This window comes from Hemicordylus capensis, chromosome 2 (genome assembly GCF_027244095.1).
Source record: "Hemicordylus capensis ecotype Gifberg chromosome 2, rHemCap1.1.pri, whole genome shotgun sequence".
Lineage (NCBI taxonomy): Eukaryota > Metazoa > Chordata > Lepidosauria > Squamata > Cordylidae > Hemicordylus > Hemicordylus capensis.
In genome coordinates this window covers 279,537,843-279,550,090 of record NC_069658.1, presented here as the reverse complement: position 1 = coordinate 279,550,090, position 12,248 = coordinate 279,537,843, and the positions used below count along the sequence as shown (strand labels likewise).

The window sequence follows — 12,248 nt, the reverse complement described above, 5'->3', positions numbered from 1 at the left end:
AACCCTTAGGGCATGGAGCCGCTCTTGGAAGAGCAGAAGGTTCCAAGTTCCCTCCCTGGCATCTCCAAGATAGGGCTGAGAGATTCCTGCCTGCAACCTTGGAGAAGCTGCTGCCAGTCTGTGATGCTAGATGGACCTATGGAGCTAGATGGACCTATGGTCTGACTCATTATATGGTAGCTTCATATGTTCCTATAAGAACTGGTTCCCAATACTCCATCCTACTTTTGAGGTGACCAAGGAGCAGAATCCAGATGAGGGCTATGCAGGTAAGTATGATCTAGAGTCTCGCTAAAGATCTCCTAAAAGAACTCACAGAATGGGATCAGCCCTTGTCATACTGGTAACCCCAAGTATACTTACTTTCTCCCATCTAAATGAATGGTTGCTATAATAAAGTCAAGTGCACCCTTGGACATATTGCTACAATAAGGGCAAAAATGGCTTCTGTTCCTGACAGTGGTGACCCATGCATCACTGACAGGGGATCCTCAACAAGGATTCTTGCAACATACAAGCCCTGCCCTACCACATACACATCAGTCATCTTAAGGATGGACTTTGTTAGCTATGTAATTCCAAACATACAAGCCCTGCCCTACCACAAACACATCAGTCATCTTAAGGATGGACTTAGTTAGCTATGTAATTCAAAACACAAGGCTGAAATCCTATGCATGCTTACCTGGAAGTAAGCTCCATAGACCAAAGTGGGGCTTATTTCTGAAAAAATATGCCTTGCATCAGGCTGCACGCTTCTCGGTCATGGCAAGCAATAGTGGCAGCAAATCAATGCTGTTGGTGCTGGAAAGGGAAGCTTTGCTTAGCCAATGCAAATTACATTGCATGGATCATACCTTTTATTAGTATCTGTGTATATTCTTTCCCTTTGACCCTTTCGTCTGTCTCACGTTTCACCTCCTGTTGTTTCTGCCTATATTCACATTTAAACTGTAAAACCTTCAGGGCAGGGATCCATCGTTTGCTTACGTTACTCTGTAAAGTGCCATGTTCACTTATGATGATATATAAATTATTTAAAAATCCCACACCTAGAACAGTTTATGGGATCAAAGCACCTCTGTTCACATGTTCAATTCACATACAATCTATGTACAGAGTCCATAAAGAGTTGTATGTACAGAGTCCATACAGACTACATACACTGTACATATGTATGACTGTATGTGCATTCACCATAAAATTTGAATAAATGTACATTATTCTATCTGTATCCTGCAGTTCCAGGGACCCAGGTTTACTTTTAAAAGGAATGTCTGTATAGTCATTCATAGATGCACATGTGTACAGCCACTTGAATGCACATACAACATAATGTCTGAATAAGGCTTATATAACTGAGCAATAAATATATGTTGTGTAACTTGAAAATTTATAACTTTGCCAACAAAAGTTGGTTCTGCAAATTATTGATTGATTGAATTACTTTTTCAGGTTTTATTGTGACTTTGTATCTGTTAGCTGCCTCATGAATCCTTGCAATTAAGAAGCGAGGTATACTTATTTTAAACAAATAAAACAAACTATATCAGTCCTATTGGAAAGAAAAATTCATCCACCAGAACTCACATTTGCATAATGACGTCTGCAACACTATTATGATGATGCAACAACACTCTTATTTCTGTTTGATGATAATAATATTATAACATTGGAAATGATTAAATGTTTAACAGCCTGCAGCCCAAAGTGCTAACAGACACATTCTGAGACTGTTTGGCATACTGTTTTGATTAGTTTGTCAGCAAATGGTATTTCACGAGCTTTTAGCCTTTGGCAATGTGGTTGTACTTGATGATGACATCATGACTCCTCCAAGAGCCTCCTCCAAATGTTTGGCTGATTAAGATGTTAAGGAGTCCCAGACAAGAAGCTAGGAGAGCAACACAGGTGGAACAGATTGCATAACAAGGATTGTCCCTAAAACAATGGATATTTATTTTGCAAAGTAAGTGTGTGTGTGTGTGTGTGTGTGTGTGTGTGTGTGTGTGTGTGTGTGTGAGAGAGAGAGAGAGAGAGAGAGAGAGAGAGAGAGAGAGAGAGAGAGAGAGAGAGAGTGTATGTGGTCATTATAATAAAAATATTTCAGTATTTAAAAAACATTGGAAATAATGTTGTTCATTTAAAAACAAAAATCCACCTAAGCAAGTGAGGGTGGCATATCTGAAGGAACACATCAAATGTTTCTCAATATGTTTCTTCATACTGATAGTTAGATATTGATATTTAGAGGCCAGGTGCCTCTAAATATGAGGCAAGATGCCTCTAAGTACCAGTGGCAGAGGAGTAACTGCAAGAGAGAGTATGCCCTCAGCTCTTGCCTGTGGGCTTCTGAGAGGCATCTGGTGGGCCATGTATAAAACGGGATGCTGGACTAGATAGGTCTTGGGCCTGATCCAGCAAAGCTGTTCTTATGTTCTTATGATACCAACTGGATGAGATAGCTAGAGTTAGGGAAAATGGCTCACATTATCTTCCTCTCCTTCATATTTTAACACAGATGCAGAAAATACAAAAAGAACAAACACAAGTGACTCAGCATTTTCTCTTTCTGCTTCTGTACTTACGTGGGAAGTGGGACTTATAGACTACATGTTAAAAGTCCCACTTCTCATGTGATAGCCAAGGTGGAAAAAGAAGAAGCATGATTCTGTCATGCTTTTTTTGTTTTTCACTTATGTGTCGCAAATAAATACTTCAGGAACATGTCACATGGGACAAAGTCAAAAGGCTTTCTGAAATCTAGCTATAGTGTGGTGTAGTGGTTAGAGTGCTGTACTTGGACCGGGGAGACCCGAGTTCAAATCCCCATTCAGCCATGAAACTAGCTGGGTGACTCTGGACCAGTCACTTCTCTCTCAGCCTAACCTACTTCACAGGGTTGTTGTGAGGAGAAACTCAAGTATGAAGTACACCACTCTGGGCTCCTTGGAGGAAGAGCAGGATATAAATGTAAAATAATAATAATAAATAATAATAAGTTGCATCCCACAACAGGGAGAAGCCTTTCATTTTCAGTAGAGGCAATAGCTCAGTGGTAGAGCTTGTGATTTGCATACAGAAGGTTCCAGATTCTGTTCCTGGCAACTCCAGTTACAGGTTGAGTATCCCTTATCCAGACTGCTTGGGACCAGAATCGTTTCTGATTTTGGATTTTTCCATATTTTGGAATATTTGCATAATGAGGTATCTTGGGCATGGGATCCAGAGCACCAAAACAGATGCCAACAGAGCAGGTGCCAAACTGAGTAGGGAGTGGAGGGGGGGGGCCTTTCTCTTTCCCCTCTAGTGCCAAAGCGAGAACATCAAAAACATTAAAAAGCTTCACAATAAAAACAGAGCCGCAACTAGAGAGAATTACAGGCAAAACCCCTGTCACTAACAGCCTTCTAAAATAAGTAAGTTTTGACTGCATGTTTAAAAGCAGCAAAACTGGGAATCTGCAAGCAAGTGAGCTGAGGCGTTTTTTTGTTTTTGTTTTTGTTTTTTTTGTTACGACATGGTGTCCGGATTTTGGAGCATTCCGGATTTCGGATGTCTGGATAAGGGATATTCAACCTGTAAAAGGTTTTCAGGTGGCAGGTCTGGAAAAGGCCTCAGCCTGAGGCCTTGAACCTAAGCCAATAGCTTCTTCAATAGACCAAATATAGACAGACAGACTAAATTAGTAATTCTGTCCAAGAAAGAAATTAAGATGTTCCTCCTCCATGACTTGCTCTTAAAAAAACCATGATGCTTGCTCACAACCAGTACTCCAGCTTCACGGCTAATAGGTTTCCGAGCACAGAAATACATTAACAAGGTATGGGTCCTTCATGCTCTCTTTATTAAAGATAGGCATTCTATATGTTCTTCTCGAAGGCTAAAGTAAGAAGAACCCTCCTGGATCAGACCAAAGGTCCATCTGGTTCAGCATTCCCATAATGGCCAGCCAGATGCTTCCAGGAACCCCACAGGCCTGGCATGAAGTCAAGCCCTTCTATATGCTTGACCGTTATGTCATTAATAATGCTTTTCACCTGTAATTTCTTGGCTTTCCTATGGATCCCTTGTTTTGCTGGATACTTTCCTATCCTCCAGAACATGACAAAGTTACTTATTTTTTGTCAGTAAATCAATAACTTCACATTTGAATTATTGTTAACTCTCACGTATACACCACCTGGACCCAAGGACTTCTTATTTTTCTTTTTTAAATATTCCAGTTGGCTTTAGAATTTCAGCTCTTGTTATTTTTATTTGTTCTTTAAACACTTCCTTTGAAAAAAGTAGTTCAGTATCTGTCCAACATCTTCCACAGTAAAGCTTGACACAATGAATTCATTCAACTTCTCACTACTACTATGAATATTTATATACCACTTTTCAACAAACACTCTCAAAGCAGTTTACATAGAATAAATAAATACAATCCTCCTATCCTCTGTAAGGAATCCTTTCACTGCCACTGCCACTGCCACTGCTCCTCCTCCTCCTCCTGCTCCTCCTCCTCTTCACCAGTCATAGAGGTTCAACTGCCTCTGTGAGTGGCTTCCTGATTCTGTCGCATTTAACAAAATTGTTATTCCTGATCTTAATTTTTTTTAGCAGAGTGCTTCTAAATGTCTCTTTTTGGTTGTCTGTCAGCTTGTACTCCTTTTGCCAAAGTATGCCCCATTTTGGCGTCCTCGTTTGGGCAAGATTTTTTGCTTTTTAAAGGAAGCCTTCTTGCCTTTTCTTTCTTCCATGACTCTTCTTGCCATCTCTGATGGCATCCCCTTGTTAATATATTTCCTAATGGGCATAATACATTTTAGCTGAGTTTCTATTAGTGGTGTGTGTGTGTGTGTGTGTGTGTGTGTGTGTGTGTGTGTGAGAGAGAGAGAGAGAGAGAGAGAAAGTGCAAGCAACCTAAAGACTTTTGACTTTCTTGACTTTCCCTTCCAACTTCCCTTTCATTAATCCCCTTATTTTTGAGAAGTTGCTGCCTTGGAAATTAGCTATGAGCGTGTTAGGGCAAAATGCCTATGTAAATGAAAAGTGGATCTTAGTTCTGAGAGCAGAGGCACTGTTAGGCATGGAGCTGGGGGCCCAGGTTCATGTGCCCACTCTCCTAGAGGGCCACAAGATGTTCCTCGAGGGACCCTTTTATATTTCTGGAATGGCTTAGCCTAGAGTTCTGAACTTTGGCACAGATATAGAACAGGTTAACGCAATACTCTGTGTTTTGATACTTAAGTAGATTTGTCAATCTCATAAATAAAATCCAAGGAGCTGGTGATTTATATATTGATAGCCAGCCAGAATGGTGATTTTCTATGTGGAGGTCATTTTTTTTGTATGGAGGAACATTAAACAAAGTGAGTCTCCACCTGCCATCTGAAGTAATATGGGAACATTTTTAGTGTCTCTATGCAGATCAAATTAAATGTAACATTAATTAATTATCTAGCTTGTGGCTTTCCTTTATTGACTGACTGACTGACAAGACTTTTGCTGTTTGAGAAAAAAGATCCCCTACTACTACTACGAATTCTCCCCACAACAGCTTACAGTAAGTATACAAGATAATAAAAACGATGCTGCTGGCACAGCGGAGAGAGCTGGTTTAGGGCTGTGCATGAACCATTTGACAGTGAACCAGTCCACCATGAATCAGGCCAGTTCAACAGTTAGATTCCAAACCAGATCAGCCTCCAGGAAAGGCGGGCTGGTCAAACCAAACCACGTCCAGTCCATGGTGGATGGGTTCGCTGCAGTTCAACAGTTCGAGGAGCTATGCTTGAAAAGGGGGATCCTGGCTTGAAAATGCTCCAAAAGGGCAGCCAGGAGTGGGGCGGGGGTGAGAGGGTACCTTTAAAAGTTGATGTAAGATGCTTACCGGTCCTTGAAACCCCAGCGCTCTCCCCAGCAGCCTGCCTGCACAGCAGCAACACCATTCCGGAACTGATGTGGCCATTACGGATGCACGGAGGCCATCTGCATGACCTCCGTGTATGTGCAGAGGTCACTCAAGTGGCCTCCGTACCTCCACAGAAGCCAGGTCAGTTCTGGAACTGCACCACCACCATGCGGGAGGGCTGCTGGGGGGAGCACTGGGGTTTTGAGGATTGGTAAATACCTTACATCTACTTTTAAAGGTACCCTCTCGCTGCCCAACCCTGCCCCCAACCACTCTTTAGAAGCATTTTCAAGCCAGGATCCCCCTTTACAATCATAGCCCCTTGAACCAAGCTGGTTCGATTGAACGGACTGGACCAGCTGGACAGTTGGACCAAACTGATTCACGGGCCAGTGATTTGGTTCGAATTCGGTCTGAATTTGAACCAAACTATAACAATCAGCCCGTGAACACCCCAAGCTGCTGTATTTGAAGCCACATGTTGCTATTCTTAGTGGTGAGCCCAGGAAACATCCTCCCTGCATGAGTATGCTGCCAGGTAGTACCAGATGGTGTACCTGTCACTCTGAGCTGGGGCCTCTTCTCATGCAGGCCAAGATAGAAACTTTCACTTTTAATTAACAGCTACATGGGCCCTGATCTAGACCATGGTAAGGAGGTAGAGCAGGACTGCTCAGCTTCGGGCCCCCAGCTGTTTTTGGACTACAACTCCCATAATCTTCAGCCACAGTGGCCAATAACTATCTATCTATAATATTTCTATACCACCTGATATGTACACCTCTAGGCGGTGTACAAAATATAAATATTTAAAAGTTACAAATTAAAATAAAGTAGATAATAAAACAAGTTTTATTATCGCAAGTACAGTGAGACAGGCAGAGCTGAGGGGTTTCAATGCATGGATGAGACGTTGGTGCCAGGAGGAGAGGTTTAGATTTGTTAGGCACTAGGACACATTTTGGGGCAAGCAAGGCCTGTACAAAAGGGACGGGCTGCACTTGAACCAAGATGGAACCAGACTGCTGGCACTTAAAATCAAAAAGGTTGCAGAGCAGCTTTTAAAATGACACCTGGGGAACAGCCGATGGGAGCTGGGCAGTATTCCATTTGGCAAAAGCCATCCTTTAAAGTGTGAGGCTGCAAAGAATTCAAATAGAACAGATGGGGACGGAGCAGAACCGCATAAAGAGCGGAAGCGAGCCTGTGCCAGCAGGTCAAAGAGTCAGAAGAATAGCATACATCGGGGAGAGATTCAGCATATAGGTGCTTATATGCCAATGCCAGAAGCCTCCGAGCCAAGATGGGTGAGCTGGAGTGCTTGGTTGCTAACACAGAAATAGATATAGTGGGCATAACAGAAACATGGTGGAACAGTGAGAACCAGTGGGACACTGTTATCCCTGGGTATAAACTCTATAGAAAGGACAGGGAGGGGCGCCTTGGAGGAGGGGTAGCACTGTATGTTAAAGAAGGGATAGAATCTAACAAGCTAGAAAACCTAGGTGGACTGGAGTCCTCCACAGAAACCCTGTGGGTGACTATACAAGACCGGAAAGGGAATGTGCTACTGGGGACATCCTATCACTCTCCGGATCATAATGCCGACAGTGACTGGGAGTGGCAGGAGGAAATCAGGGAGGCGTCAAGGAGACGCAGGGCTGTAATTATGGGTGATTTCAATTACCCACACACAGACTGGGAAAATTCACATTCAAGTCAGGACAAAGAGGTCAAATTTCTAGATACGCTAAATGACTGTGCCCTAGAACGGTTGTTCATGGAACCAACCAGAGAGAAGGCGACCTTGGATCTAATTCTGAGTGACACCCAGGACCTGGTGCATGATGTCAGTGTCATCAACCCTTTAGGGAACAGTGACCACAGTGCCATCAAATTCAGCATACATGCGGGGAGAGAATCACCAAGGACGTCTAACACGGACATTTTGGATTTCAGAAGAGGAAAGTTCTCCAAAATGAGGAGTATGGTGAAAAGAAAGCTGAGGGGGGAAATCAGGAGAGTCACTTCGCTCCAGAGTGCATGGAGTTTACTCAAAACCACAATACTAGAAGCCCAGTTAGATTGTATACCCAAAAGGAGGAAAGGTACCACTAAGTCCAGGAGGATGCCAGCATGGCTAACGGGTACCGTCAAGGAAGCCATAAAAGGGAAGAAGACTTCCTTCCAAAATTAGAAGGCCTGTCCAAATGAAGAGAACAGAAAGGAACACAAACTCTGGCAAAAGAAATGCAAGGTGACAATAAGGGAGGCAAAAAGAGAGTTTGAGGAACATTTAGCCAAAAGTATCAAGGGGAATGATAAAAACTTCTTTAAGTAGATCAGAAGCAGGAAACCTGCCAGGGAGGCAGTTGGACCATTAGACAATGAGGGAGTGAAAGGGATTATTAAGGAGAATATGGAGGTTGCAGAGAAGCTGAAGGAGTTGTTCGCATCTGTCTTCACAGCAGAGGATACTGAGCATATACCTGTTCCTGAACCAGGCTTTTTAGGGATGGAGGCTAGAGAGCTGAGTCTGATAGAAGTGACAAGGGATGATGTTCTAAACTGTCTGGAAAAACTGAAAGCTAACAAATCACCAGGGCCGGATGGCATCCATCCAAGAGTCCTCAAAGAACTCAAATGTGAAATTGCCGACCTCCTTGCTAAAATATTTAACTTATCCCTGAAATCAGGCTCTGTACCAGAGGACTGGAGAGTAACAAATGTAACACCGATTTTCAAAAAGGGATCCAGGGGCGATCCGGGAAATTACAGGCCGGTTAGCCTAACGTCCGTTCCAGGTAAATTGATGGAAAGCATCCTCAAGGATAAAATTGTAAAGCACCTAGAAGAACAGGCCCTGCTGGCAGTGAGCCAGCATGGCTTCCGCAAAGGTAAATCTTGCCTCACCAACCTTTTGGACTTCTTTGAGAGTGTCAATGAGTGTGAGGATCAAGGTGATCCAGTTGACATAGTCTACCTGGACTTCCAAAAAGCTTTTGACAAAGTTCCTCATCAAAGACTCCTGAGGAAACTTAGCAGTCATGGGATAAGGGGACAAGTACAGGTGAAACTCGGAAAATTAGAATATCGTGCAAAAGTCCATTAATTTCAGTAATGCAAATTAAAAGGTGAAACTGATATATGAGACAGACGCATGACATGCAAAGCGAGATAAGTCAAGCCTTAATTTGTTATCATTGTGATGATCATGGCGTACAGCTCATGAAAACCCCAAATCCACAATCTCAGAAAATTAGAATATTACATGGAACCAAGAAGACAAGGATTGAAGAATAGAACAATATCGGACCTCTGAAAAGTATACAGTGTACTGTGCTTGATTGGCCAGCAAACTCGCCTGACCTGACCCCATAGAGAATCTATGGGGCATTGCCAAGAGAAGGATGAGAGACATGAGACCAAACAATGCAGAATTGCTGAAGGCCGCTAATGAAGCATCCTGGTCTTCCATAATACCTCATCAGTGCCACAGGCTGATAGCATCCATGCCACGCCGCATTGAGGCAGTAATTGCTGCAAAAGGGGCCCAAACCAAGTACTGAATACATATGCATGCTTATACTTTTCAGAGGTCCGATATTGTTCTATTCTTCAATCCTTGTCTTCTTGGTTCCATGTAATATTCTAATTTTCTGAGATTGTGGATTTGGGGTTTTCATGAGCTGTACGCCATGATCATCACAATGATAACAAATTAAGGCTTGACTTATCTCGCTTTGCATGTCATGCGTCTGTCTCATATATCAGTTTCACCTTTTAATTTGCATTACTGAAATTAATGGACTTTTGCACGATATTCTAATTTTCCGAGTTTCACCTGTACATGTGTGGATTGCTAACTGGTTGAAAGACAGGAAACAGAGGGTAGGTATAAATGGCGAGTTTTCACAATGGAGGGTAGTAAGAAGTGGGGTCCCCCAGGGATCTGTACTGGGACCGGTGCTTTTAAATTTATTCATAAATTATCTAGAAGCAAGGGTAAGCAGCGATGTGGCCAAATTTGCAGATGATACCAAACTCTTCCGGGTAGTGAAATCCAAAACGGATTGTGAGCAGCTCCAAAAGGATCTCTCCAAACTGGGGGAGTGGGCGACAAAATGGCAAATGCGGTTCAATGATAGCAAGTGTAAAGTGATGCACATTGGGACGAAGAACACCAGCTTCAAGTATACGCTGATGGGATCCGAGCTGTCGGTGACGGACCAGGAGAGGGATCTTGGGGTCGTGATGGACAGCTCGTTGAAAGTGTCGACTCAATGTGCGGCAGCTGTGAAAAAGGCCAATTCCATGCTAGAGATCGTTAGGAAGGGGATTGAAAATAAATCTGCTAACATTATAATGCCCTTATACAAAACTATGGTGTGACCACACTTGGAGTACTGCGTATAATTCTGGTCACCACATCTTTAAAAGGACATTGTTGAACTGGAGAAGGTACAGAAGAGGGCAACCAAGATGATCAGGGGCCTAGAGCACCTTTTTTATGAGGCAAGTCTACAACACCTGGGGCTTTTTAGTTTAGAAAAAAAGACGATTGCGGGGAGACATGATAGAGGTCTAGAAAATCATGCATGGTGTGGAGAAAGTGGAGAGAGATAAATTCTTTTCCCTCTCACACAACACTAGAACCAGGGGTCACTCCATGAAATTGATTGCCAGGAGGTCTAGGACCAACAAACGGAAGTACTTTTTCACACAACGCGTGATCCACTTGTGGAACTCTCTGCCACAGGATGTGTTGACAGCCAACAACCTGGATGGCTTTAAGAGGGGTTTGGATGACTTCATGGAGGAGAGGTCTATCAATGGCTACTAGTCGGAGGGCTGTGGGCCACCTCCAGCCTCAAAAGCAGGATGCCTCTGAGTACCAGTTGCAGGGGAATAATGGCAGGAGAGAGGGCACGCCCTCAACTCCTGTCTGTGGCTTCCAGCGGCATCTGGTGGGCCACTGTGTGAAACAGGATGCTGGACTAGATGGGCCTTCGGCCTGATCCAGCAGGGCTGTTCTTATGTTCTAAGTTTTAAAATTATTAAAATTAATTCAAATTAAAAGCCTGCTAAAAGAGTAGAGTCTTGAGGTTCTTCCTGAAAACAAACAGAGAAGGAGATGCTATTACTTCAGTAGGGAACAGTCCGGCTACACATGCCTCCTTTAACCAGCCTGGCTAGTCTTATCGGGCCCGGCCTCAGAGCAGGGGCAGGGAGGGGGTTGAGCATCACCCTGTGCCTCCTCCATCCCAGGCTGTTTGCTCCTTGTGTCTGCCCCTCTCTGGGGGGCCCTGACACTCTCCACCAGTCAGGCTCTCATCCCCAGCCCGCTCCTTATATGCCTCCTCATAGGCTATGCATCGCCCACCCCCAATTACGGGGCCAATGTCCCTCTTTATTACCTGTAATTGACTACTCTTTACAGCTGTTGCCCATGCCTCTCCCCCTCCCCCCTCCTCCTGCTCAGACCCCCTCCCTTCAGGAGGCATGCTGCTGATGTTATCCTCGTGTGCCTCCCTTCGGTCTTATCAGGGCTCTGTTCCTCCTCCACTGGAGCTGAGTCCCTGCCCGTTGGCAGTCCTCCTTCTCTTTCCTCCTTCTCTCCCCGGCTGCCACCTATCCCTGTCACTTTGGGCCCTCTCACCACACTGTCCTTGGAGGTGAGGACAGCCAGCCTCACCGGACAGGAACATATTCCAAAGCCCAGGGGCAGCCACAGAGAAAGCCCAGTCATGGGTCTCCACCAAACGAGCCGGTGGCATCTGGACCTCTCCGGGGGATCATAACAGGCAGCAGGGTTTATGACAAAGGAGGCGCTCTCTTAAATAGCCTGGACCTAAGCCGTTAAGGGCTTTATAGGTAATAACCAGCACTTCATATTTTACCCAGAAACATAGCAGCAGCCAGTGCAGTTCTTTCAAAACTGGTGTTATGTGCTCCCTTCATGTTGTCCCAGAGACCAATCTGGCTGCCACACTCTGTAGCAACTGTAGTTTCCAATAGGGATTATGGGAATTGTAGGCCAACAACTGCAGCAGGGCTGAAGTTGAGCAGCCTTGAGGTAGCGGGTGCTTCCTTTAATTCTGCTGTGTTTTCCCAAGAGGAATCATACACACACACACACACACACACACCCCAAAAGTTGCTATTTGCTACTAAAGGTGCCATTGCAGCTGGTATATTAAGGGGTAATAGCAACTGGAAGTGGGGGTGGAAAGTAATTTTCCGTCTGAAAATGGCATGGAATTAAAGAATTAATTAAATTAATTAAATTATCTTCCACCACTATGCTATGGTTCTAGTCTGAAGTGGGGAGTCACATGGTTGCTAT

At 44.0% G+C, this 12,248-nt stretch overlaps 1 protein-coding gene across 1 annotated transcript in view; it reads right to left on the bottom strand.

Moving 5' to 3' along the window:
• Nucleotides 1-12,248, bottom strand: part of MITF (melanocyte inducing transcription factor) — a 227,183-nt gene that overhangs the window by 203,497 nt on the left and 11,438 nt on the right. The window lies entirely within an intron of this gene.